Source organism: Hyla sarda, chromosome 1 (assembly GCF_029499605.1).
Source record: "Hyla sarda isolate aHylSar1 chromosome 1, aHylSar1.hap1, whole genome shotgun sequence".
Taxonomy (NCBI): domain Eukaryota; kingdom Metazoa; phylum Chordata; class Amphibia; order Anura; family Hylidae; genus Hyla; species Hyla sarda.
Window position 1 is genome coordinate 410994607 of NC_079189.1, and position 26311 is coordinate 411020917.

Genomic DNA, 26311 nt, shown 5'->3' on the forward strand with positions numbered 1-26311 from the left:
ATACAAAAAATTTTCCATACCCCTGTTTATGCGTTTACGAATTCTATCTAAGAAGCGCTCTTTCCTAGGTACTATCTCTGAAAATGCGATTTTAGCAGCTGGAAATATCTCCTGTATAGCAAACGTTGTTTGCTTAAAATTTTGAAATAATAGCGACATGTTGACTTTTCCGACATCATTGCCTCCTACATGAAAAACCAAAACGTCAGGGCTTGGCCATATGGACGCCTTAGTTAAGCAGAAATCAAACAACTCATTTAAACATAAACCACACTTTCCCCACCAGCAGGGGCGTAGCTGGAAACCGCAGGGCCCCGGTGCGAAAAATTGCCCTGGGCCCCTCAACCACCTGACGACCCGCTTCCCCAATCTCGGATGACCCCCTTACCAGGCCTTGGCCGCACAAAGATATCAGTGACTACAGCACTGATGGGACACAGTCCAGAGAATACACAACTATATAAGTGACTAACAGGCAGGGCTGGACTGGTATCAAAAATACGCTCGGCATTTTAAAATAAGCAGCCCATTTTTTTGGTGGAGGTCCGAATGCTGGGACCCCCAACAATCACCTTGGTTCCAGTTGTTTTCCAGCTGCTGTAAAGCTATAACTCCCATCATGTCTGTAGAGCCTCAGGCATTATGGGAGTTGTACTTTTGCAACAGCTGGAGAGCCAAGCATGGGTACAGCCATCATCACTGCAGACCTTACAAGTGACTCCAGCTGATGGGACAGTCAGAAGAATGTACAAAGTGACCTGAGTGACGTCTTCTCTGTTGTCTTTCCTTTTCTTCTTCAATTGGTCCAGACGCCAGGATGTCTTCCAGCTACACCTTCTCTACAGAGTCCACCTGGACATCATTGGTTGCTCACTTTGTCAGTAGATCCTCATCCTCTGTATAAAGACAAAATCATTATAATCCTGCCAAATACTTTACTCCCTGAATATAATACTGCCACACACTATACCCCCCGAATATAATACTGCCACACACTATACCCCCGAAATATAACCCTGCCACACACTATATCCCTGAATATAATACTGCCACACTCTGTTCTCTCTGAATATAATAATACCACATACTGTGCCCTCTAAATATAATACTGCCACATATTGTACCCTCTGAATATACTACTGCCCCACACTGTACCCTCTGATTATAATACTACCAAACTGTGCCCATGAATATAATACTACCACCACTGTAGCCCCTGAATATAATACAGCCACACACTGCCCCTCAATAAAAATCCACAAAATATAACCCTGCTATACACTGTACCCTCTGAATATAACCCTGCCACACACTGTGCTAATAATAATAATGTCCTCAGACAGTTTCTTCTCAGTTTAGCTGAATCCAACCTGTCCTCCTCCTGGCTCCTTTGTTCCACTCCCCCCCTCAGACTTCTAAGTCCTCTCCAGGCTCCTTTGACCCCCCCCCCCCCCAGACCCCTTTGTCCTCCTACATGTTCCTCTTCCCCTCTCCCCAGACCCCCAGATTCCGCTCCAGGCTCCTCTGCCCCACTCCCCTGAGCCCAATATCCGACCTGTACCCAATCACCCCCTGGCCCTTCACCCCTCCGCATTGATGGACAGTATATGTATTTATGTATGATAGATGTGTATGTGACTGGTGTATGTATGGTAGATGTGTATATGTATGATGACAGATGTATGATACATCTACACATCATACACCCATATATCATACACATACAAATCTATGATACATACACACACCTATCATACATACACACATTTATCATTCATACATACATCTACCATACACACATCCATCATACATACATCTATCATACATACACACATCCGTCATACATTCATACATCATACATACATACATGTATGTATGATTGATGTGTCTGTACGTGTCATACATGTCATACATACATACATCATACATACACACATTCTATAATACATACACACATCCCCAACCTCTCACCCTCCTGGAGATCAGCCCCATGGCCTGCCACTCACCAGGTGCCGGGGATGCAGCGAGGCAGAGGATATTATACAGCTGGTGACTGTAGGGGATGGAGTGGAGCAGAGGCTGCTGCTTTTTCTGCAGATGCTGTGGATGTAGCGGCGATCGCAGGCAGGGACTCGTCAGGGGCTTGGAGCAGATGTGCTTACCTGCGTGGGGCATGTCTGCTCCCAGCAGCCCTCTCCTCTTAAGGGGGCAGTGTCCCTGCCCAATCTTACTGCGTCGGCCGGCCCAGAGTGAGGCTCCTGCAGGGGGAAAAGCGGCCAGAGCTTGCCCTTAGCTTTTTTTAAAATTATTATTATTTATTTATTTTTAAGGGCCCAGCATTAAAATAAATAAGTGTGCTGACAGCAACAGGCCTCCCCTTCAGACCTGCAGCATTACACATGTGGTAGCCCTTGGGGGGTGTATGGTAGTGGTGGTATGGTATCGGTATATGAGGGGTTAATGTTAACCCTATAGTTCGTGATGCCAGGCTGAGGGCTGGTATGCTGAGGCAATGCTCCGGCCTATTGCCGCCCTTCCCATTAACGATAGGTGCATGAAATGACTGAAGATCCACAAGGAGATTGAACTTGAACAACTTTACTTAAGTGCTTGCGATGCATCCAAGGCACAGTAACAGTCCTTAAATTGCTCAGTGACTGACAGTTGTTGCGGACCTTGAGCTATTTAGAAAGTCTCTGAATTTAGGGTAGATATTTGCAGATCCGTCCGGATTTAAGGGTTATATTAGGTCTGGTGATGCTGCAGAGTGTCTGGGGATTGATACACTCTATATTCTGAATTACTCAGCCGTTGCCGCAAGGCTCGGGCCTAACTCTCTGCGATAGCTGCTGCGCAGATCCTTCTCGTTTGACGGCCAAGGAACAAGAGAGCAGGAAGATGACCGCCGCTCCCTTATATGGGCAGGGGGCGGGGTAAATCCGATTGGTCCGAACATCTGTCACTCACCATTACACAGAGTAATGGGATTGCATACGTCACAGGGCCTCCAAAGGTCCTCAAGCAGAATACCATAGAGTTTACCTAGTCACGTGACCCGCAGGTCCTGCAACGCTACGGAACCGGTAATTAACCATTTATCTACATATATATTACTATATTTACATTACCTTTACATAAATTACTAGGCTATTAGTTGGAATAGAGGCGACACGGGGTAGGCTACACAACAGGGATACCTACGTCCTAGGGACTCTGGCTATGGGGACCCACACATACATAGGTACCTCATAAGATGCGGTACCGGGACACCACACACAAATTTATCAAGCATACAGACACATCAATTATACACGCATACATACAGACACATCAATCATACATGCATACATACACATCTATCATACATGCGTACATAGACACATCTATAATACATGCATACATAGACACATCTATCACACATGCGTAAATACAGACACATCAATCATACATGCATACATACAGACACATCTATCATACATAGACACATCTATCATACATGCATACATACTGACACATCTATCATACATACTGACACATATATCATACATGCATACATACTGACACATCTATCATACATACTGACACATCTATCGTACATGCGTACATACTGACATATCTATCATACATGCATACATACAGACACATCTATCATATACACATACACACCCATCCTCGGTATCTTCACCCAAGAGTTCACTCAGCCAGCTCCTGGGGATCATTGCCGCGGCTTGCTGCTTACTGGGTGCCAGGGAAGTAGCGGGGTCGGCACCAGAGGAAATCGCGGTGCAGGTAACCGCAGAGGATGTATGAGATGCCGGGTTGCTGCTTCTGTTTACAGTGTAATGTGGCAGGGTTGAGCGCAGGGCTTGCTTGGAGTCGATGTGCGTGCCTCATGTCATCTCCCAGCAGTCCCTGCAACTATCTATGGGGTATCATAGAGGCAGGAGCGGCCGCAGCCGCACACATTAAAAATAAATGCTTTAAAGCAGGCATATGACCCGATGGTCAGTCCGGCCCTGCTGCGCCCATTTTCTAAAGGACACGGTCCGGCATGAAGGAACTTGCTGGCAGCTACGCACCCTTCCACCCCAGGCCCGCTCAGTGCCGACCTGTCAGCATTTAGTGTAGTGGCAGGGGGGAGCGCCGCGGGCCCCCCTGGCTGTCTGGCCCGGTCGCCATGGAGACCTTTTCGACCTCTATAGCTATGCCACTGCCCACCAGAATACACAGACCTTATTATCTGGAAAACTTAGATTTAACTCATATGGTCTGATGGCTGCCTGCCTCCTGGCCCAATACAGTGACCCCCCAACCTACGATGGCCCCGACATATGATCAAATCGACATACAATGGCCTCTCAGAGGCCATCGCATGTCGATGTCAGCATCAACATATGATGCTTTTTTATGTCGGGGCCATCGCATTAAGTGCTATCCGGCAGCGCAAAATGCTTAAGCTGCTGCCGGATAGCAGCTTAATGTTCCCCGTGTGGTGCGGTAAGTATTACTTACCCCTCCACGATGCTCCGGGGTGCCCTCCGGGTCCAGCGCTGGTCTTCCGGTGTCTTCTCGGCCCTCTCTGATGACGTCAATACGCTGCTGCGCACGTCATCCAATAGGAATGGCGTACGCAGCGGCGTAATGACGTCGCTACACAAGCACAGTAAGGCCTTGCGGAAGACAGCAGAGGACCGGAGAAGACAGCAGAGGACCGGAGAAGACAGCGGAGAGCCCAGCGAAGGCCCGGGGTCACCATCAGGAGCGGCGGGGACACCATCGCGAGCGGCAGGGACAGGTGACTACAGCTTCCTATACTTTACATTGCACGAATCCCTCAACATACGATGGATTCGACAAACGATGGATCGTTTGGAACGAATTACCATCGTATGTTGAGGGACCACTGTAGATGAAAGAATGTCCCACAATCCATACTATTGTTGTTGACTCATCTGTAATGAAATAAGCATTAGTCAATCAATAATTCACGGAAATAGAGTAGGCTAAACAAGAAAAGAAATGAAACAAAACAAATAGGGTAAGTCAAAAACGGAAAAACATGTTCACCACCGGAGTACCCCTTTAATGACATCTGCAGAAAGGCCTGCTAAGGAAGCTTCTGTTGCTGCCCCAATTCTGAATGAGTGTGGTTTGATTCCTTTGTTCTCCAAGCCTACCTGTTTAGTACATTTCTTGAGAATAAAGCTAAATTGAAATCTTGTAAGCGCTGACCCATCTTTGTGTATAAACAACGACGCCCAACCGCTTGGACGGATCGGTAGATACTTTTCTATGGGGTTCACAGGGCATAGATTATTGCCTGTAAGCCTAAAAATGGGTATTTTTTTGTCTTTACCTAAAATATCTGTTTTTGACCTGTTATTGTAAATCACTAACCCTGATTGCGAGACTGCGATGTCATCAATAGTTAGCGGGGCTATAGATTGTTTATTCTGAGCTGTTATTTCTCCTACCCTAAGTGCTCCAAAGAATGCTCGAAACAATATTGTTTCATAAACATCTACACATACTTCCGGGCAAGTCATATATAGTTTTTTTAATGTGGTGAAAACTATTGGTGGTCTCTTATCTATCTTTGCTATAGTAATCTGGTATCCTTTCATCACTTGTTTGATCTGATAATATGAGTTGATAGGCCTAACCCCTAGCCATTTTTGGAAGAAGGCTATACCTGCTAAACGACCAGACACATAACTAGGCGATAACTTCTTCATCAATAGACTGGCTAAAAACTGCAAGGCACAATTATTGTCTACATTAGAAATCACCCAACCATTTTCTGTACAAAATGAACATCATTCTGACCAAGACCTACAATATTCACTGTAGGTCTTGTCTGAAACTGACTTCTTCGCAAATTCTTGTATCAGTTCCACACAAGATCCCATAAGTGAGCTGGACATGGTATCCCCTCCATTGAGGCTTCCGGGCATAACTGATGAATCTGTAGAACTGTCCACGTGACAAAGAGTCAGCTATACAATTGCTTTTACCTTTGATATATTTAGCTTTAACCCCTTAACGACGCAGGACGTATATTTACGTCCTGCACCGGCTCCCGCGATATGAAGCGGGATCGCGCCGCGATCACGCATCATATCGCGTCGGTCCCGGCGCTCATCAACGGCCGGGACCCACGGCTAATACCACACATCGCCGATCGCGGCGATGTGCGGTATTAACCCTTTAGAAGCGGCGGTCAAAGCTGACCGCCGCTTCTAAAGTGAAAGTGACCCGGCTGCTCAGTCGGGCTGTTCGGGACCGCCGCGGTGAACAGCTTGCAGGACACCTGGAGGGCCCTTACCTGCCTCCTCGGTGTCCGATCGGCGAATGACTGCTCCGTGCCTGAGATCCAGGCAGGAGCAGTCAAGCGCCGATAACACTGATCACAGGCGTGTTAATACACGCCTGTGATCAGGATGAGAGATCAGTGTGTGCAGTGTTATAGGTCCCTATGGGACCTATAACACTGCAAAAAAAAAAAATTTAAAAAAGTGTTAAAGGTCATTTAACCCCTTCCCTAATAAAAGTTTGAATCACCCCCCTTTTCCCATAAAAAAAATAAAACAGTGTAAAAAAAATAAAAATAAACATATGTGGTATCGCCGCGTACGTAAATGTCCAAACTATAAAAATATATCATTAATTAAACCGCACGGTCAATGGCGTACGCGCAAAAAAATTCCAAAGTCCAAAAAAGCGTATTTTGGTCACTTTTTATACCATTGAAAAATGAATAAAAAGTGATCAAAAAGTCAAATCAAAACAAAAATCATACCGATAAAAACTTCAGATCATGGCGCAAAAAATGAGTCCTCATACCGCCCTGTACGTGGAAAAATAAAAAAAGTTATAGGGGTCAGAAGATGACATTTTTAAACGTATACATTTTCCTGCATGTAGTTATGATTTTTTTCCATAAGTACGACAATATCCAACCTATATAAGTAGGGTATCATTTTAACCGTATGGACCTACAGAATAATAAGGTGTAATTTTTACCGAAATATGCACTGTGTAGAAACGGAAGCCCCCAAAAGTTACAAAATGGCGTTTTTTCTTCGATTTTGTCGCACAATGATTTTTTTCTCCATTTTGCCGTGCATTTTTGGGTAAAATGACTAATGTCACTGCAAAGTAGAATTGGCGATGCAAAAAATAAGCCATAATATGGATTTTTAGGTGGAAAATTGAAAGGGTTATGATTTTTAAAAGGTAAGGAGGAAAAAACGAAAGTGCAAAAACGGAAAAACCCTGAGTCCTTAAGGGGTTAAGCCAAATATTTCTTTGCAAACAAAGCAACACAAGGTGACGTAGTAGTTTTATCACTGGGTCGGATTTTGCTGACAGACAGTTAATTGCAAATGCTACTCACTTATTAGTGTTCACAAGAATTCTCCTATTACTAAATACTGCACCCCAGATCACTATAGCAACTATTACTGGAAATAACTCTAACAGTACTATATTGGATGTCAATCCTGCCTCAACCCAAGTCATCAACCATGGCTCAGCTGACCATTGACCTTTGAAGAAAGCACCAAATCCAAATGCCCCAGCGGCATCTGTACATTTACCTAAATCCTCTAAAACTGATTGCCAGACAGATGCCCCATTGAACCTGGCTAAAAATTCTGACTGTAAAGATAAATCATCTTTAAGAGATCTATCTAATCCAGTGGTTCTCAACCTTTTTGGCGACTGTACCCCAAAAGGCTGAAAGTATGTCCGCGGGTACCCCCTCGCACGGAACTTGCACACGAGGGGTACCCGCGGACAAAAGGCGTGTTCTTACCTTTATACTAATGCATCCCCCCTCCATCTTTATCCCCTTGTGTTATTATTCCTCCTCCATCTTTATCCCCTTGTGTTATTATTCCTCCTCCATCTTTATCCCCTTGTGTTATTATTCCCCCTCCATCTTTATCCCCTTGTGTCATTATTCCCCCTCCATCTTTATCTCCTTGTGTCATTATTCCCCCTCCATCTTTATCCCCTTGTGTCATTATTCCCCCCTCCATTTTTATCCTCTTTTACTATTATTCCTCCTCCATCTTTATCCCATTGTGTTATTATTCCTCCTCCATCTTTATCCCCTTGTGTTATTATTCCCCCTCCATCTTTATCCCCTTGTGTCATTATTCCCCCTCCATCTTTATCTCCTTGTGTCATTATTCCCCCTCCATCTTTATCCCCTTGTGTTATTATTCCCCCTCCATCTTTATCCCCTTGTGTTATTATTCCCCTTCCATCTTTATCTCCTTGTGTCATTATTCCCCTTCCATCTTTATCTCCTTGTGTCATTATTCCCCCTCCATCTTTATCTCCTTGTGTCATTATTCCCCCTCCATCTTTATCACCTTGTGTTATTATTCCTCCTCCATTTTTATCCTCTTTTACTATTATTCCTCCTCCATCTTTATCCCATTGTGTTATTATTCCTCCTCCATCTTTATCCCCTTGTGTTATTATTCCTCCTCCATCTTTATCACCTTGTGTTATTATTCCTCCTCCATCTTTATCCCCTTGTGTTATTATTCCTCCTCCATCTTTATCCCCTTGTGTTATTATTCCTCCTCCATCTTTATCCCCTTGTGTTATTATTCCCCCTCCATCTTTATCCCCTTGTGTCATTATTCCCCCTCCATCTTTATCTCCTTGTGTCATTATTCCCCCTCCATCTTTATCCCCTTGTGTCATTATTCCCCCCTCCATTTTTATCCTCTTTTACTATTATTCCTCCTCCATCTTTATCCCATTGTGTTATTATTCCTCCTCCATCTTTATCCCCTTGTGTTATTATTCCCCCTCCATCTTTATCCCCTTGTGTCATTATTCCCCCTCCATCTTTATCTCCTTGTGTCATTATTCCCCCTCCATCTTTATCCCCTTGTGTTATTATTCCCCCTCCATCTTTATCCCCTTGTGTTATTATTCCCCTTCCATCTTTATCTCCTTGTGTCATTATTCCCCCTCCATCTTTATCCCCTTGTGTCATTATTCCCCCCTCCATTTTTATCCTCTTTTACTATTATTCCTCCTCCATCTTTATCCCATTGTGTTATTATTCCTCCTCCATCTTTATCCCCTTGTGTTATTATTCCTCCTCCATCTTTATCCTCTTTTACTATTATTCCTCCTCCATCTTTATCCCCTTGTGTCATTATTCCCCCCTCCATCTTTATCCCCTTGTGTTATTATTCCTCTTCCATCTTTATCCCATTGTGTTATTATTCCTCCTCCATCTTTATTCTCTTTTACTATTATTCCTCCTCCATCTTTATCCTCTTTTACTATTATTCCTCCTCCATCTTTATCCTCTTTTACTATTATTCCTCCTCCATCTTTATGCCCTTGTGTCATTATTCCCCCCTCCATCTTTATCCCCTTGTGTTATTATTCCTCCTCCATCTTTATCCCCTTGTGTTATTATTCCTCCTCCATCTTTATCCCCTTGTGTTATTATTCCCCCTCCATCTTTATCCCCTTGTGTCATTATTCCCCCTCCATCTTAATCCCCTTGTGTTATTATTCCTCCTCCATCTTTATCCCCTTGTGTTATTATTCCTCCTCCATCTTTATCCCCTTGTGTTATTATTCCTCCTCCATCTTTATCCCCTTGTGTTATTATTCCTCCTCCATCTTTATCCCCTTGTGTTATTATTCCTCCTCCATCTTTATCCCCTTGTGTTATTATTCCTCCTCCATCTTTATCCCCTGGTATTATTATTCCTCCTCCATCTTTATCCCCTTGTGTTATTATTCCTCCTCCATCTTTATCTCCTTGTGTTATTATTCCCCCTCCATCTTTATCCCCTTGTGTCATTATTCCCCCCTCCATTTTTATCCTCTTTTACTATTATTCCTCCTCCATCTTTATCCCATTGTGTTATTATTCCTCCTCCATCTTTATCCTCTTTTACTATTATTCCTCCTCCATCTTTATCCCCTTGTGTCATTATTCCCCCCTCCATCTTTATCCCCTTGTGTCATTATTCCCCCCTCCATCTTTATCCCCTTGTGTTATTATTCCTCCTCCATCTTTATCCCATTGTGTTATTATTCCTCCTCCATCTTTATCCCATTGTGTTATTATGCCTCCTCCATCTTTATTCTCTTTTACTATTATTCCTCCTCCATCTTTATCCTCTTTTACTATTATTCCTCCTCCATCTTTATCCTCTTGTGTCATTATTCCCCCCTCCATCTTTATCCCCTTGTGTTATTATTCCTCCTCCATCTTTATCCCCTTGTGTTATTATTCCCCCTCCATCTTTATCCCCTTGTGTCATTATTCCCCCTCCATCTTAATCCCCTTGTGTTATTATTTCTCCTCCATCTTTATCCCATTGTGTTATTATTCCTCCTCCATCTTTATCCCCTTGTGTTATTATTCCTCCTCCATCTTTATCCTCTTGTGTCATTATTCCCCCCTCCATCTTTATCCCCTTGTGTTATTATTCCTCCTCCATCTTTATCCCCTTGTGTTATTATTCCCCCTCCATCTTTATCCCCTTGTGTCATTATTCCCCCTCCATCTTAATCCCCTTGTGTTATTATTCCTCCTCCATCTTTATCCCATTGTGTTATTATTCCTCCTCCATCTTTATCCCCTTGTGTTATTATTCCTCCTCCATCTTTATCCCCTTGTGTTATTATTCCCCCTCCATCTTTATCCCCTTGTGTCATTATTCCCCCCTCCATTTTTATCCTCTTTTACTATTATTCCTCCTCCATCTTTATCCCATTGTGTTATTATTCCTCCTCCATCTTTATCCTCTTTTACTATTTGTCACGATTCGGCTTACGGGTTGTGGATCCGCTGTGTCAGCGAGGGATTGGCGTGGACCATGCTAGTGGACCGGTTGTAAGAGGCTACTGGTTTTCACCAGAGCCCGCCGCAAAGCGGGATGGTCTTGCTGCGGCAGTAGCAACCAGGTCGTATCCACTAGCAACGGCTCAACCTCGCTGACTGCTGAGAAGGCGTGGGACAGAAGGACTAGGCAGAGGCAAGGTCAGACGTAGCAGAAGGTCGGGGGCAGGCGGCAAGGTTCGTAGTCAGGATGGATAGCAGAAGTTCAGGTAACACAGGCTTTGGACACACTAAACGCTTTCACTGGCACAAGGCAACAAGATCAGGCAAGGGAGTGCAGGGGCAGTGAGCAGATATAGTCTGGGAGCAGGTGGGAGCCAATTAAGCTAATTGGGCCAGGCACCAATCATTGGTGCACTGGCCCTTTAAGTCTCAGAGAGCTGGCGCGCGCGCGCCCTAGAGAGCGGAGCCGCGCGCGCCAGCACATGACAGCAGGGGACCGGGACGGGTAAGTGACCTGGGATGCGATTCGCGAGCGGGCGCGTCCCGCTGTGCGAATCGCATCCCCAACGGCCATGACAGTGCAGCGCTCCCGGTCAGCGGGACTGACCGGGGCGCTGCAGGGAGAGAGACGCCGTGAGCGCTCCGGGGAGGAGCGGGGACCCGGAGCGCTAGGCGTAACAGTACCCCCCCCCTTAGGTCTCCCCTTTTCTTTGTCCGGTAACTGCCTCCCCTGGAATGAGGACACCGGGAAAGAATGGAGGGTTTCCTCAATGGCAGGCAGTACAGCAGGAGTTGGAATGGGGAGGGAGGGCAGAGGGTGAAGCTTGGCACGGGGCAGGGTGACACAAGGACGGGAGCCATGAGGAGGCACAGAGGCTTGCCTGACGGGACTGGGAGGGGGGGAGAGGCACTTCCGATGGCAGGCAGAGTCCCAGTTCTTGATCTCCCCGGTGGTCCAATCAAGGGTGGGGGAATGAAGCCGGAGCCATGGCAGACCGAGGAGGACCTCAGAGGTACAGTTGGGTAGGACGAAGAGCTCAATCACTTCGCGATGGGGTCCGATACACATCAGGAGGGGTTCTGTGCGGTAACGCACAGTGCAATCCAGTCTGACTCCATTGACCGCAGAAATGTAGAGCGGCTTGACGAGACGGGTCACCGGGATGCGGAATTTATTCACAAGAGACTCCAAAATAAAATTCCCGGAGGCACCAGAGTCCAAGCAGGCCACGGCTGAGAGAGAGGAGTTGGCTGAAGGAGAAATCCGCACGGGCACCGTGAGACGTGGAGAAGCGGACTTAGAACCAAGAGACGCCACACCCACGTGAGCTGGGTGCGTGCGTGCGTTTCCCAGACGTGGAGGACGGATAGGGCAATCCACCAAGAAATGCTCAGTACTGGCACAGTACAGACAAAGATTTTCTTCCCTACGGCGATTCCTCTCTTCCTGGGTCAGGCGAGACCGATCCACTTGCATGGCCTCCTCGGCGGGAGGCCCAGGCGTAGACTGCAAAGGATGCTGTGGGAGAGGTGCCCAGAGATCTAAGTCTTTTTCCTGGCGGAGCTCTTGGTGTCGCTCAGAAAAACGCATGTCAATGCGGGTAGCCAAATGGATGAGTTCTTGCAGGTTGGCAGGAATCTCTCGTGCGGCCAGCACATCCTTGATGCAACTGGATAGGCCTTTTTTAAAGGTCGCGCAGAAAGCCTCGTTATTCCATGATAACTCGGAAGCAAGAGTACGAAATTGGATGGCGTACTCGCCCACTGAAGAATTACCCTGGACCAGGTTCAACAGGGCAGTCTCGGCAGAAGAAGCTCGGGCTGGCTCCTCGAAGACACTCCGGACTTCAGCGAAGAAGGACTGGACTGTGGCTGTGGCAGGATCATTGCGGTCCCAGAGCGGTGTGGCCCAAGACAAGGCCTTTCCTGAAAGAAGGCTCACTACGAACGCCACCTTAGACCGTTCAGTAGGAAACAAGTCCGACAACATCTCCATATGCAGGGAACACTGAGACAAAAATCCACGGCAGAGTTTAGAGTCCCCATCAAATTTGTCCGGCAGGGACAAGCGGAGGCTAGGGGCGGCCACTCGCTGCGGAGGAGGTGCAGGAGCTGGCGGAGGAGATGGTTGCTGCTGTAGCAGAGGCAGAAGTTGCTGTAACGTGGCGGTCAACTGCGACAGCTGCTGTCCTTGTTGGGCAATCTGCTGCGATTGCTGAGCGACCACCGTGGTAAGGTCAGCGAGACTTGGCAGCGGCACCTCAGCGGGATCCATGGCCGGATCTACTGTCACGATTCGGCTTACGGGTTGTGGATCCGCTGTGTCAGCGAGGGATTGGCGTGGACCGTGCTAGTGGACCGGTTCTAAGAGGCTACTGGTTTTCACCAGAGCCCGCCGCAAAGCGGGATGGTCTTGCTGCGGCAGTAGCAACCAGGTCGTATCCACTAGCAACGGCTCAACCTCGCTGACTGCTGAGAAGGCGTGGGACAGAAGGACTAGGCAGAGGCAAGGTCAGACGTAGCAGAAGGTCGGGGGCAGGCGGCAAGGTTCGTAGTCAGGATGGATAGCAGAAGTTCAGGTAACACAGGCTTTGGACACACTAAACGCTTTCACTGGCACAAGGCAACAAGATCCGGCAAGGGAGTGCAGGGGCAGTGAGCAGATATAGTCTGGGAGCAGGTGGGAGCCAATTAAGCTAATTGGGCCAGGCACCAATCATTGGTGCACTGGCCCTTTAAGTCTCAGAGAGCTGGCGCGCGCGCGCCCTAGAGAGCGGAGCCGCGCGCGCCAGCACATGACAGCAGGGGACCGGGAGGAGTAAGTGACCTGGGATGCGATTCGCGAGCGGGCGCGTCCCGCTGTGCGAATCGCATCCCCAACGGCCATGACAGTGCAGCGCTCCCGGTCAGCGGGACTGACCGGGGCGCTGTAGGGAGAGAGATGCCGTGAGCGCTCCGGGGAGGAGCGGGGACCCGGAGCGCTAGGCGTAACACTATTATTCCTCCTCCATCTTTATCCCCTTGTGTCATTATTCCCCCCTCCATCTTTATCCCCTTGTGTTATTATTCCTCCTCCATCTTTATCCCATTGTGTTATTATTCCTCCTCCATCTTTATCCCATTGAGTTATTATTCCTCCTCCATCTTTATTCTCTTTTACTATTATTCCTCCTCCATCTTTACCCTCTTTTACTATTATTCCTCCTCCATCTTTATCCTCTTTTACTATTATTCCTCCTCCATCTTTATCCTCTTTTACTATTATTCCTCCTCCATCTTTATCCCCTTGTGTCATTATTCCCCCCTCCATCTTTATCCCCTTGTGTTATTATTCCTCCTCCATCTTTATCCCCTTGTGTTATTATTCCTCCTCCATCTTTATCCCCTTGTGTTATTATTCCCCCTCCATCTTTATCCCCTTGTGTCATTATTCCCCCCTCCATCGTTATCCCCTTGTGTTATTATTCCTCCTCCATCGTTATCCCCTTGTGTTATTATTCCTCCTCCATCGTTATCCCCTTGTGTTATTATTCCTCCTCCATCTTTATCCTCTTTTACTATTATTCCTCTTCCATCTTTATCCTCTTTTACTATTATTCCTCCTCCATCTTTATCCTCTTTTACTATTATTCCTCCCTCCATCTTTATCCCCTTGTGTCATTATTCCCCCCTCCATCTTTATCCCCTTGTGTTATTATTCCTCCTCCATCTTTATCCCCTTGTGTTATTATTCCTCCTTCATCTTTATCCCCTTGTGTTATTATTCCTCCTCCATCTTTATCCCCTTGTGTTATTATTCCCCCTCCATCTTTATCCCCTTGTGTCATTATTCCCCCCTCCATCGTTATCCCCTTGTGTTATTATTCCTCCTCCATCGTTATCCCCTTGTGTTATTATTCCTCCTCCATCGTTATCCCCTTGTGTTATTATTCCTCCTCCATCTTTATCCCCTTGTGTTATTATTCCTCCTCCATCTTTATCCCATTGTGTTATTATTCCTCCTCCATCTTTATCCTCTTTTACTATTATTCCTCCTCCATCTTTATCCCCTTGTGTCATTATTCCCCCCTCCATCTTTATCCCCTTGTGTTATTATTCCTCCTCCATCTTTATCCCATTGTGTTATTATTCCCCCTCCATCTTTATCCCCTTGTGTCATTATTCCCCCCTCCATCGTTATCCCCTTGTGTTATTATTCCTCCTCCATCTTTATCCCATTGTGTTATTATTCCTCCTCCATCTTTATCCCATTGTGTTATTATTCCTCCTCCATCTTTATCCTCTTTTACTATTATTCCTCCTCCATCTTTGTTACGCCGAGCGCTCCGGGTTCCCGCTCCTCCCCGGAGCGCTCGCTTCACCTCCTCCGCTGCAGCGCCCCGGTCACGTCCTCTGACCCGGGGCGCTGCGATCCTGCTGCTAGCCGGGATGCGATTCGCGATGCGGGTAGCGCCCGCTCGCGATGCGCACCCCGGCTCTCCTACCTGACTCGCTCCCCGTCTGTTCTGTCCCGGCGCGCGCGGCCCCGCTCCCTAGGGCGCGCGCGCGCCGGGTCTCTGCGATTTAAAGGGCCACTGCGCCGCTGATTGGCGCAGTGGTTCCAATTAGAGTTATCACCTGTGCACTCCCTATATTACCTCACTTCCCTTGCACTCCCTTGCCGGATCTTGTTGCCTTAGTGCCAGTGAAAGCGTTCCTTGTGTGTCCCTTGCCAGTGTTTCCAGACCTTCTGCCGTTGCCCCTGACTACGATCCTTGCTGCCTGCCCCGACCTTCTGCTACGTCCGACCTTGCTTCTGCCTACTCCCTTGTACCGCGCCTATCTTCAGCAGCCAGAGAGGTGAGCCGTTGCTAGTGGATACGACCTGGTCACTACCGCCGCAGCAAGACCATCCCGCTTTGCGGCGGGCTCTGGTGAAAACCAGTAGTGGCTTAGAACCGGTCCACTAGCACGGTCCACGCCAATCCCTCTCTGGCACAGAGGGTCCACTACCTGCCAGCCGGCATCGTGACAGTAGATCCGGCCATGGATCCCGCTGAAGTTCCTCTGCCAGTTGTCGCTGACCTCACCACGGTGGTCGCCCAGCAGTCACAACAGATTGCGCAACAAGGCCAACAGCTGTCTCAACTGACCGTTATGCTACAACAGTTGCTACCACAGCTTCAGCAGTCATCTCCTCCGCCAGCTCCTGCACCTCCTCCGCAGCGAGTGGCCGCTCCTGGGATACGCTTATCCTTGCCGGATAAGTTTGATGGGGACTCTAAGTTTTGCCGTGGCTTCCTTTCCCAATGTTCCCTGCATCTGGAGATGATGTCGGACCTGTTTCCCACTGAAAGGTCTAAGGTGGCGTTCGTAGTCAGTCTTCTGTCCGGAAAAGCCCTGTCATGGGCCACACCGCTCTGGGACCGCAATGACCCCGTCACTGCCTCAGTACACTCCTTCTTCTCGGAAATCCGAAGTGTCTTTGAGGAACCTGCCCGAGCCTCTTCTGCTGAGACTGCCCTGTTGAACCTGGTCCAGGGTAATTCTTCCGTTGGCGAGTATGCCGTACAATTCCGTACACTTGCTTCAGAATTGTCCTGGAATAATGAGGCCCTCTGCGCGACCTTCAAAAAAGGCCTATCCAGCAACATTAAAGATGTTCTGGCCGCACGAGAAATTCCTGCTAATCTACATGAACTTATTCACCTAGCCACTCGCATTGACATGCGTTTTTCTGAAAGGCGTCAGGAACTCCGCCAAGATATGGACTCTGTTCGCACGAGGCGTTTCGTCTCCTCGGCTCCTCTCTCCTCTGGTCCCCTGCAATCTGTTCCTGTGCCTCCCGCCGTGGAGGCTATGCAGGTCGACCGGTCTCGCCTGACACCTCAAGAGAGGACACGACGCCGTATGGAGAACCTCTGCCTGTACTGTGCTAGTACCGAACACTTCCTGAGGGATTGTCCTATCCGTCCTCCCCGCCTGGAAAGACGTACGCTGACTCCGCACAAAGGTGAGACAGTCCTTGATGTCTACTCTGCTTCTCCACGTCTTACTGTGCCTGTGCGGATGTCTGCTTCTGCCTTCTCCTTCTCTACAGTGGCCTTCTTGGACTCTGGTTCTGCAGGAAATTTTATTTTGGCCTCTCTCGTCAACAGGTTCAACATCCCAGTGACCAGTCTCGCCAGACCCCTCTACATCAATTGTGTAAATAATGAAAGATTGGACTGTACCATACGTTTCCGCACGGAGCCCCTTCTTATGAGCATCGGATCTCATCATGAGAGGATTGAACTTTTGGTCCTCCCCAATTGCACCTCGGAGATTCTCCTTGGACTTCCCTGGCTTCAACTTCATTCCCCAACCCTGGATTGGTCCACTGGGGAGATCAAGAGTTGGGGGTCCTCTTGTTCCAAGAACTGTCTAAAACCGGTTCCCAGTAACCCTTGCCGTAACTCTGTGGTTCCTCCAGTAACCGGTCTCCCCAAGGCCTATATGGACTTCGCGGATGTTTTCTGCAAAAAACAAGCTGAGACTCTACCTCCTCACAGGCCTTATGATTGCCCTATCGACCTCCTCCCGGGTACTACTCCACCCCGGGGCAGAATTTATCCTCTCTCTGCCCCAGAGACTCTTGCCATGTCCGAATACGTCCAGGAGAATCTAAAAAGGGGCTTTATCCGTAAATCCTCCTCTCCTGCCGGAGCCGGATTTTTCTTTGTCTCCAAAAAAGATGGCTCCCTACGTCCTTGCATTGACTACCGCGGTCTTAATAAAATCACGGTTAAGAACCGCTACCCCTTACCCCTCATCTCTGAACTCTTTGATCGCCTCCAAGGTGCCCACATCTTCACTAAATTGGACTTAAGAGGCGCCTATAACCTCATCCGCATCAGAGAGGGGGACGAGTGGAAAACGGCATTTAACACCAGAGATGGACACTTTGAGTATCTGGTCATGCCCTTTGGACTGTGCAATGCCCCTGCCGTCTTCCAAGACTTTGTCAATGAAATTTTTCGTGATCTATTATACTCCTGTGTTGTGGTATATCTGGACGATATCCTAATTTTTTCTGCCAATCTAGAGGAACACCGCCGGCATGTCCGTATGGTTCTTCAGAGACTTCGTGACAACCAACTCTATGCCAAAATTGAGAAATGTCTGTTTGAATGCCAATCTCTTCCTTTTCTAGGATATTTGGTCTCTGGCCAGGGACTACAGATGGATCCAGACAAACTCTCTGCCGTCTTAAATTGGCCACGCCCCTCCGGACTCCGTGCTATCCAACGCTTTTTGGGGTTCGCCAATTATTACAGGCAATTTATTCCACATTTTTCTACCATTGTGGCTCCTATCGTGGCTTTAACCAAGAAAAATGCTGATCCCAAGTCCTGGCCTCCTCAAGCAGAAGACTCCTTTAAACAACTCAAGTCTGCCTTTTCTTCGGCTCCCGTGCTCTCCAGACCTGACCCTTCCAAACCCTTCCTATTGGAGGTTGATGCCTCCTCAGTAGGAGCTGGAGCTGTTCTTCTACAAAAAAATCCTTCCGGGCATGCTGTCACTTGTGGTTTTTTCTCTAGGACCTTCTCTCCAGCGGAGAGGAACTACTCCATCGGGGATCGAGAACTTCTAGCCATTAAATTAGCACTTGAGGAATGGAGGCATCTGCTGGAGGGATCAAGATTTCCTGTTATTATCTACACCGACCACAAGAACCTCTCCTACCTCCAGTCGGCCCAACGGCTGAATCCTCGCCAGGCCCGGTGGTCTCTGTTCTTTGCCCGATTTAATTTTGAGATCCACTTTCGTCCTGCCGATAAGAACATTAGAGCCGATGCTCTCTCTCGTTCCTCGGATGCCTCAGAAGTTGATCTCCCTCCGCAACACATCATTCCACCTGACTGCCTGATCTCCACTTCTCCTGCCTCCATCAGACAGACTCCTCCAGGAAAGACCTTTGTTTCTCCACGCCAACGCCTCGGAATCCTCAAATGGGGTCACTCCTCCCATCTCGCAGGTCATGCGGGCATCAAGAAATCTGTGCAACTCATCTCCCGCTTCTATTGGTGGCCAACTCTGGAGACGGATGTTGGGGACTTTGTGCGAGCCTGCACTATCTGTGCCCGGGATAAGACTCCTCGCCAGAAGCCCGCTGGTTTTCTTCATCCTCTGCCTGTCCCCGAACAGCCTTGGTCTCTGATTGGTATGGATTTTATTACTGATTTACCCCCTTCCCGTGGCAACACCGTTATTTGGGTGGTCGTTGATCGATTCTCCAAAATGGCACATTTCATTCCTCTTCCTGGTCTTCCTTCTGCGCCTCAGTTGGCTAAACAATTTTTTGTACACATTTTTCGTCTTCACGGGTTGCCTACGCAGATTGTCTCGGATAGAGGGGTCCAATTCGTGTCTAAATTCTGGAGAGCTCTCTGTAAACAACTCAAGATTAAATTAAATTTTTCCTCTGCATATCATCCCCAGTCCAATGGACAAGTAGAAAGAATTAACCAGATCCTGGGTGATTATTTGCGACATTTTGTTTCCTCCCGCCAGGATGACTGGGCAGATCTCCTTCCATGGGCCGAATTCTCGTATAACTTCAGGGTCTCTGAATCTTCCTCCAAATCCCCATTTTTCGTGGTGTACGGCCGTCACCCTCTTCCCCCCCTCCCTACCCCCTTGCCCTCTGGTCTGCCCGCTGTGGATGAAATTTCTCGTGACCTTTCCATTATATGGAGAGAGACCCAAAATTCTCTCTTACAGGCTTCTTCACGCATGAAGAGGTTCGCGGATAAGAAAAGAAGAGCTCCCCCCGTTTTTTCCCCTGGAGACAAGGTATGGCTCTCCGCTAAATATGTCCGCTTCCGTGTCCCTAGCTACAAGTTGGGACCACGCTATCTTGGTCCTTTCAAAATTCTGTGTCAAATTAATCCTGTCTCTTATAAACTTCTTCTTCCTCCTTCTCTTCGTATCCCTAATGCCTTTCACGTCTCTCTTCTCAAACCACTCATCCTCAACCGTTTTTCTCCCAAATCTGTTCCTCCCACTCCTGTTTCCGGCTCCTCGGACGTCTTCTCGGTCAAGGAGATTTTGGCTGCCAAAAAGGTCAGAGGAAAAAATTTTTTTTTAGTAGACTGGGAGGGTTGTGGTCCTGAAGAGAGATCCTGGGAACCTGAGGACAACATCCTTGACAAAAGTCTGCTCCTCAGGTTCTCAGGCTCCAAGAAGAGGGGGAGACCCAAGGGGGGGGGTACTGTTACGCCGAGCGCTCCGGGTTCCCGCTCCTCCCCGGAGCGCTCGCTTCACCTCCTCCGCTGCAGCGCCCCGGTCACGTCCTCTGACCCGGGGCGCTGCGATCCTGCTGCTAGCCGGGATGCGATTCGCGATGCGGGTAGCGCCCGCTCGCGATGCGCACCCCGGCTCTCCTACCTGACTCGCTCCCCGTCTGTTCTGTCCCGGCGCGCGCGGCCCCGCTCCCTAGGGCGCGCGCGCGCCGGGTCTCTGCGATTTAAAGGGCCACTGCGCCGCTGATTGGCGCAGTGGTTCCAATTAGAGTTATCACCTGTGCACTCCCTATATTACCTCACTTCCCTTGCACTCCCTTGCCGGATCTTGTTGCCTTAGTGCCAGTGAAAGCGTTCCTTGTGTGTCCCTTGCCAGTGTTTCCAGACCTTCTGCCGTTGCCCCTGACTACGATCCTTGCTGCCTGCCCCGACCTTCTGCTACGTCCGACCTTGCTTCTGCCTACTCCCTTGTACCGCGCCTATCTTCAGCAGCCAGAGAGGTGAGCCGTTGCTAGTGGATACGACCTGGTCACTACCGCCGCAGCAAGACCATCCCGCTTTGCGGCGGGCTCTGGTGAAAACCAGTAGTGGCTTAGAACCGGTCCACTAGCACGGTCCACGCCAATCCCTCTCTGGCACAGAGGGTCCACTACCTGCCAGCCGGCATCGTGACAATCTTTATCCCCTTGTGTCATTATTCCCCCCTCCATCTTTATCCCCTTGTGTTATTATTCCTCCTCCATCTTTATTCTCTTTTACTATTATTCCTCCTCCATCTTTATCCCCTTGTGTTATTATTCCTCCTCCATCTTTATCCCCTTGTGTTATTATTCCTCCTCCATCTTTATCCCCTTGTGTTATTATTCCTCCTCCATCTTTATCCCCTTGTGTTATTATTCCCCTTCCATCTTTATCCCCTTGTGTTATTATTCCCCCCTCCATCTTTATCCCCTTGTGTTATTATTCCCCCTCCATCTTTATCCCCTTGTGTTATTATTCCCCCCTCCATCTTTATCCCCTTGTGCCATTATCATCCAATATGGCAAAAGGGGATCAGATGGAGGGGGGAATAATGGGACAAGGGGATAAAGATGGAGGAGGAATAATAATACCAGGGGATAAAGATGGAGGAGGAATAATAACACAAGGGGATAAAGATGGAGGAGGAATAATAACACAAGGGGATAAAGATGGAGGAGGAATAATAACACAAGGTGATAAAGATGGAGGAGGAATAATAACACAAGGGGATAAAGATGGAGGAGGAATAATAACACAAGGAGATAAAGATGGAGGGGGAATAATAACACAAGGGGATAAAGATGGAGGAGGAATAATGACACAAGGGGATAAAGATGGAGGAGGAATAATAACACAAGGGGATAAAGATGGAGGAGGAATAATAACACAAGGTGATAAAGATGGAGGGGGGGGATACTCAACCCTCCCCCCTCCATATTAATCCCCTTGTGTTATTATTCCTCCTCCATCTTTATCCCCTTGCGCCATTATTCCCCCTTCCTCTGATCCCCTTTTGCCATATAGGATAATAATGGTACAAGGGGATTAATATGGAGGGGAGGGGGGGTTGACTATCCCTCCCTCCATCTTATTCCCCTTGTGTGATTATTCCCCCCTCCCTCTGATCCCCTTTTGCCATTTTCCCCCTCCATCTTAATCCCCTTGTGCCATTATTATCCGATATGGCAAAAGGGATCATAGGAAGGGGGAATGGCGCAAGGGGATTAAGATGGAAGGGGAGAGGGATAATGGCGGAGGGGGGATGGGGAGTAATAAAGCACAAGGCATTAAGATGGAGGGGGAGAGGGATAAAGCACCAGGCATTAAGATGGAGGGGGGAGAGGGATAATGGCAGAGGGGGGATGGGGAGTAATAAAGCACCAGGCATTAAGATGGAGGGGGAGAGGGATAATGGCGGAGGGGGGATGAGGGAGAAATAAAGCACAATGCATTAAAATGTAATGCCTTGTGCTTTATTACTTCCCCCACCCCCGCCGCCATTATCCCTCTCCCCCTCCATCTTAATGCCTTGTGCTCCGTCCAATACACTTCCCCCCCACCTCATCCAAAACACTTCCCTCCCACCTCGTCCAGTACACTTCCCCCCACCTCGTCCAATACACTTCCCCCCCCCACCTCGTCCAATACACTCCACCTCGTCCAATACACTTCCCCCCCATCCAATACACTTCCCCCCTGTCCAATACACTTCCCCCCTGTCCAATACACTTCCCCCCCGTCCAATACACTTCCCCCCCGTCCAATACACTTCCCCCCGTCCAATACACTTCCCCCCCGTCCAATACACTTCCCCCCCGTCCAATACACTTCCCCCCCGTCCAATACACTCCCCCCCGTCCAATACACTCCCCCCCGTCCAATACACTCCCCCCCGTCCAATACACTCCCCCCCTCCAATACACTTCCCCCCTTCCAATACACTCCCCCCCCCTTCCAATACACTTCCCCCCCTTCCAATACACTTCCCCCCCTTCCAATACACCCCCCCCCCCTTCCAATACACCCCCCCCCTTCCAATACACTTCCCCCCCTCCAATACACTTACCCCCCCCCTCCAATACACTTGGGGTACGTGTACCACGGGTTGAGAACCCAGGATCTAACCTAATATGACATTTAGGGGATTTAACTCCATGTGTAGCTGAGTAAAGCCTTTTAGAGAACACTCTGCCCATGGGAATGACTCTCGCTGCATACACTAATAAACCCAGTACTTTCTGTAACTCTTTAAGTGTAACTTTCTTTTTTAACCTATACTTTGTAACATATCAACTATTTTATCTTGTGGTAAAAAGAACCGCATCTGAACAGTGTCTATGCTAATGCCTAAAAATACTAACTTATGACAAGGTAACACCGTTTTTTCAACTGCTAAAGGAATCCCAAACATTTTACAAACTTTTAAGAATGCCTTGAACAACCTATTAATATCATCACTAACACCTGAACCAATAAATAAAAAATCGTCTAGATCAGTGGTTCTTAACCTTGTTGGAGGTACTGAACCCCACCAGCTTCATATGCGCATTCACCGAACCCCTCTTAGGCTGGGTTCACACTACGTTTTGTCCCATACGGGACCGCATACGGCAGGGGAGCTGAAAACTTGCGCTCCCATATGTAATGTATTTCAATGAGCTGACCGGAGTGAAACGCTGACTCCGGTCGGCTAATTTTTGCCCCGTATGCGGTTTTCCCACCGCACCTAAAATCGTGGTCGACTACGATTTTAGGTGCGGTGGAAAACCGCATATGGGGCAAAAATGAACCGACTGGAGTCAGCGTTTCACTCCGGTCAGCTCATTGAAATACATTACATATGGGACCGCATACGGGAGCGCAAGTTTTCAGCTCCCCTGCCGTATGCGGTCCCATATGGGACAAAACGTAGTGTGAACCCAGCCTTAATTGGAAAAATAAAATATGATTTTTTCAAATTCAAAACATAGGAGGTATTTATTTAAGTATATATTTATACATAGGTGCACAAAATGAAGAAAACCATTAAGAACAAAACCATGAAAACATGATTTTCACACAAAAACATAATGAATATTTACTGCAAATCAGTGTGACTTCTGCTGTTGTCTTTCAGAGACCAGTTCAGAAATGGGCGGCTTTACCTTGTCAAGTGCCACTCTCATGTCAATTTCGCAACAATGGCAGTGTTCCCCCACATAAGGCAAGCAGTGTTCCCCCCCATTAGGCAGGCAGTGTTCCCCCACATTAGGCAGGCAGTGTTCCCCCACATTAGGCAGGCAGTGTTCCCCCACATTAGGCAGGCAGTGTTCCCCCCCATTAGGCAGGCAGTGTTCGCCCACATTAGGCAGGCAGTGTTCCCCCACATTAGGCAGGCAGTGTTCCCCCACATTAGGCAGGCAGTGTTCCCTTACATATATACAGTGACATCCCGGCAGCCCTGCGTTTTAACGCGGGGCTGCAGGGAGTTAATAGTGATGGGGGGGGGAATTGCCCCATCGCTACAGGACGGGCAAACACCGGCTTTGCTCGGGGCCCCAAGCTCTTGCTTGGTTTGCCTGTCCTGTTGCGACCTCCCCCGCCAAACCCCCGGGGTTCGATCGAACCCAGGTTAAGAACCACTGGTCTAGATAATGAACCATTTCACCAACAGAACACATCTGTTTTTTTTTTTATCTGTGGGATGCCGAGAGCATGTTTTTTTGTTTTGGTGTTTTTCTTCCCAATGTTTTTAATAGAAATCCTTGAGTCACATGACTCGTAATGAGAAAATTCAGGGGGAAAATAATAATAATAATTATACACATTGGGGAGATGTATGAAAACCTGTGCAGAGGTAAAGTTGACCAGTTGCCCATAACAACCAATCAGATCGCTTCTTTCACTTTTCAGAGGCCTTTTTAAAAATGAAAGAAGCGATCTGATTGGTTGCTACGGGCAACTGGTCAACCTTTCCTCTTCACAGGTTTTGATAAACTCCCCCCCCCCCCCAGTGTTTTTAGCATAAATGCCACAAGTAAGAGTAAAGAAATGGGGGGGGGGGGGCAGTTTTTAGTGTTTTATTTTTTTAGGGGCAAAAAAAACCCATCAAACAAGAATTGCACCTGTTCCTAGGCTTAGGCTGGGATTAAACACGACTTATGTGTGGCGTTTTTCAAAGCTCACATTGTTTTATTTTTGGTGCCCCCCCCCCTTTTGAAAGACGTCTGTCCAGCTGTTGCCAAGCTACAACTCCAAGCATGCCCAGGGCATGCTGGGAATTGTAGCTTTGCAACAGATGGACAGCCACAAGGGATCAGTGGTGCAGTATGTCAATCTAGGACCATGATGTCTGATCTTGAACTGGCAGCAGGAGCCACGACCACTTTAAATCAGTGGCTGCCGGGATGTCTGACGAGTGACATCCTTTGCTCCAGACCACAACATCAGGGATCTCGTCAGACGTTCCGGCAGCCAGCGCTGCTCATTGAGCCTGCCAGAGCCGCACTGATCTGTGTAAGAAACCTATGGGCCCAGGCTGTTGGGGCCACCAAATTATATTACAAATACTGAGTGTCTGGTTAGGAGAAACAAGTATATTGCACCCACAGGGAGTAGCCCCATTTTAATAAAAAACTGCCCAAAATCCCTTAGATAACAGTCATACAGAATTAGAAAGCTTTTTTGTTTTTCAGCCAATCGGAGAGCAGCACTACTGAAATAGAACTCTCAGGAGGTAACAGCGTGTCACACATGTGATGTCATAGCCATTGTCCACCAGAGAGCAGCACTGAGCAGATATAACACTGCTCCTGCTCATTCTTCATCAGTGAGGGGCTGATGCTGGACACTGTAGGGGCCGAGAATGCAAAGTCACATACACTACTGTGACTGGTAAGTATCACATTGTTGTGTCCAAAAGGTCTTTAGTGCAGTTCAATGTGCTTTTCTATAATAAACATGTAGATAATCTATCTTTTGTTTTCCTATCTTAGATGCACTATTTCCAGGATGTGGAGTAGCATTTCCGGACCTACAGCAAGACGTATGATGAAGACGTAGATTTCCAGACCTATTCCAGAAGAATTTGGATGAAGGCACAGCCCCTCGAATCACGCACATACACAGACACATTTGCCCAAATTCTAGAGGTAACCTCCTTTAGTATGCCCAGAGGAAGGGCAATACAGTAGCCATGGATTCCCTACAGGTTTCCTCCCCTCTGGAGGTTTTTCCTGTCCTGAGTATTAGTTACTGTACGCTCTTTGTGAGTGATGGAGGTTACAAAAAATCCCCTACACAAACATTTTTATATATAACAAATAAAGTTCCCCTTTTTAAACCATTCTGTGACTTGTTTGACTCATTTATTTTATTTGTGTGAGAAAAATAGTGTTAGCAATATGGAGATGACATGAGGTTTTATTATTTAAGTGTCCAAAGCTGCTCTCCTGCACGATCTGCATAATGCGGTGCGGAGAGAGGCAACTGATGCTGGGGGGTACAGTTACCAAGACAACCATAGGACACCCAGCAAGTTCCATGCATGAGCCTATTTCTGATGAATGAGACCCTAGGAGAGCGGAGGAGGCAGGTGAGAAGACCTCCAGCCACCATTTTAATGATCACCAGATCGCCACAGGTGATTCGATCCTTGAATATAATGCCTGCATTGCCATAACCTGCTTTGATCACGGCATCTGAGGGGTTA

The 26311-nt window shown here is 47.9% G+C and overlaps 1 long non-coding RNA gene across 2 annotated transcripts; it reads left to right on the top strand.

Annotated features, from left to right (window-relative positions):
* The first annotated feature begins 24882 nt into the window (after window positions 1-24882).
* LOC130279674 (uncharacterized) lies at window positions 24883-25946 on the top strand. Of its 2 annotated transcripts, none has more exons than XR_008846013.1 (2): window positions 24883-25494; window positions 25567-25946. It is a non-coding gene; the product is annotated as an uncharacterized LOC130279674 (long non-coding RNA). The 2 variants fall into 2 exon arrangements; XR_008846012.1 differs by having other exon boundaries at window positions 25596-25946.
* Window positions 25947-26311: the final 365 nt, after the last annotated feature.